Here is a 3,508-nt window from a genome sequence, read left to right on the forward strand (position 1 = left end):
GTTGTTCTAAGTAAATAATATATATATATATAAATACAACTGATGTCAGACAAACATCTCTGCTGTTTTACAGTTGTTCTAAGTAAATAATATATATATATATAAATACAACTGATGTCAGACAAACATCTCTGCTGTTTTACAGTTGTTCTAAGTAAATAATATATATATATATATATATACAGGGAGTGCAGAATTATTAGGCAAGTTGTATTTTTGAGGATTAATTTTATTATTGAACAACAACCATTTTCTCAATGAACCCAAAAAACTCATTAATATCAAAGCTGAATATTTTTGGAAGTAGTTTTTAGTTTGTTTTTAGTTTTAGCTATTTTAGGGGGATATCTGTGTGTGCAGGTGACTATTACTGTGCATAATTATTAGGCAACTTAACAAAAAATAAATATATACCCATTTCAATTATTTATTTTTACCAGTGAAACCAATATAACATCTCAACATTCACAAATATACATTTCTGACATTCAAAAACAAAACAAAAACAAATCAGTGACCAATATAGCCACCTTTCTTTGCAAGGACACTCAAAAGCCTGCCATCCATGGATTCTGTCAGTGTTTTGATCTGTTCACCATCAACATTGCGTGCAGCAGCAACCACAGCCTCCCAGACACTGTTCAGAGAGGTGTACTGTTTTCCCTCCTTGTAAATCTCACATTTGATGATGGACCACAGGTTCTCAATGGGGTTCAGATCAGGTGAACAAGGAGGCCATGTCATTAGATTTTCTTCTTTTATACCCTTTCTTGCCAGCCACGCTGTGGAGTACTTGGACGCGTGTGATGGAGCATTGTCCTGCATGAAAATCATGTTTTTCTTGAAGGATGCAGACTTCTTCCTGTACCACTGCTTGAAGAAGGTGTCTTCCAGAAACTGGCAGTAGGACTGGGAGTTGAGCTTGACTCCATCCTCAACCCGAAAAGGCCCCACAAGCTCATCTTTGATGATACCAGCCCAAACCAGTACTCCACCTCCACCTTGCTGGCGTCTGAGTCGGACTGGAGCTCTCTGCCCTTTACCAATCCAGCCACGGGCCCATCCATCTGGCCCATCAAGACTCACTCTCATTTCATCAGTCCATAAAACCTTAGAAAAATCAGTCTTGAGATATTTCTTGGCCCAGTCTTGACGTTTCAGCTTGTGTGTCTTGTTCAGTGGTGGTCGTCTTTCAGCCTTTCTTACCTTGGCCATGTCTCTGAGTATTGCACACCTTGTGCTTTTGGGCACTCCAGTGATGTTGCAGCTCTGAAATATGGCCAAACTGGTGGCAAGTGGCATCTTGGCAGCTGCACGCTTGACTTTTCTCAGTTCATGGGCAGTTATTTTGCGCCTTGGTTTTTCCACACGCTTCTTGCGACCCTGTTGACTATTTTGAATGAAACGCTTGATTGTTCGATGATCACGCTTCAGAAGCTTTGCAATTTTAAGAGTGCTGCATCCCTTTGCAAGATATCTCACTATTTTTTACTTTTCTGAGCCTGTCAAGTCCTTCTTTTGACCCATTTTGCCAAAGGAAAGGAAGTTGCCTAATAATTATGCACACCTGATATAGGGTGTTGATGTCATTAGACCACACCCCTTCTCATTACAGAGATGCACATCACCTAATATGCTTAATTGGTAGTAGGCTTTCGAGCCTATACAGCTTGGAGTAAGACAACATGCATAAAGAGGATGATGTGGTCAAAATACTCATTTGCCTAATAATTCTGCACTCCCTGTATATATATATATATATATATATATATATATATATATAAATACAACTGATGTCAGACAAAGATCTCTGCTGTTTTACAGTTGTTCTAAGTAAATAATATATATATATATAAATACAACTGATGTCAGATAAAGATCTCTGCTGTTTTACAGTTGTTCTAAGTAAATAATATATATTAGACATGTGCGATTCGGTTCGGTTCAATTCGGAAATTCGGAAAATTCGGAAAATTCGGCGATTCGGATCGAACCAAATTTCCGAATTAAAATTTTGCCGAATTTTCCGAATCGAACCGAATCGATTCGGAAATTCGGATGGCCATTGGATTACACTAGTATTATACAGTATGTTAGGTTAACACCTAATATACAGTATAATACTAGTCTAATCCCACCTAACACTTACCGAATTGCCGAATTTACAAACCGAATCGAACCGAATCGAACCGAATCCAGCCGAATTTCTTCAAATCCGAATGAATCCGAAATTAATCCGAAACGAATCGATTCGAAATTTTCCGAATTCGAATCGATCCAAACCGAACTTCGAAAAATTCCAAATCAAACCGAACCGAACCGAATTTTTACGCCATGCACATGTCTAATATATATACAGTATATAAATACAACTGATGTCAGACAAACATCTCTGCTGTTTTACAGTTGTTCTAAGTAAATAATATATATATATATATATATATATTTATATATATATATATATATAAATACAACTGATGTCAGACAAACATCTCTGCTGTTTTACAGTTGTTCTAAGTAAATAATATATATACAGTATATAAATACAACTGATGTCAGATAAAGATCTCTGCTGCTCTTTTACAGTTGTTCTAAGTAAATAATATATATATATATATATATAAATACAACTGATGTCAGACAAAGATCTCTGCTGTTTTACAGTTGTTCTAAGTAAATAATATATATACAGTATATAAATACAACTGATGTCAGATAAAGATCTCTGCTGCTCTTTTACAGTTGTTCTAAGTAAATAATATATATACAGTATACATATATATATATATATATATGTTGTGTTAAGAGAGAAAAAGATGATTCAGCGCTAGGTGTCCCCCCCCCGAGAAGTATTTTATTTGTTAAGTGGATGAATGAACTGGCTGCCCTTATACCTGAAATAAGGGCAATTGCAGGGTCCCCACCCTGCACTGTCCTATTTCAATTTATAGAGAGAACTATTGGTGGGAAGAGTGGTATTAAGGCGCACTGTTCATAAGAATAATAACCAATATATTATTAATAATGGTGTCAGAGTAGTAGGTATAGTGCAAGAATCAGAATATTTTTGATATAGATAATTCTATATGGTATACCTAGTACAGGTATTTGTACCAGCGGCGTCTGGATGAGTAATATCCAAAGTATTTGCAAATTATATCATGTATAAGGGTAGGATGGGATACCAATCAGGTCAATCTGACAAAAATTTTCCTCTGATGAAGAAGGTAACCCATTATTTAAAACCTTTGAAACGCGTAAGGAGAGATTTGAACAGAAATATACTGAACTGTATCTTATAAACTGCTTGTATGCCGTTTTCCTGCACTTCTGACTATTCATTTTGGAATTCTGCACCTGTTATATTGCACTACTACTGTAATGCCTAACTGATACCTCATATTGGATTGAGGTGTAAGAATGTGAGCATTTTTTACATATGAAATAAATATATGTTTTAAACTTGTACAACAGTGTTGCACTATCCTTTCCATATTTGTGTTCCCCT

The sequence above is a fragment of the Bombina bombina genome, chromosome 11 (genome assembly GCF_027579735.1).
Source record: "Bombina bombina isolate aBomBom1 chromosome 11, aBomBom1.pri, whole genome shotgun sequence".
NCBI lineage: Eukaryota > Metazoa > Chordata > Amphibia > Anura > Bombinatoridae > Bombina > Bombina bombina.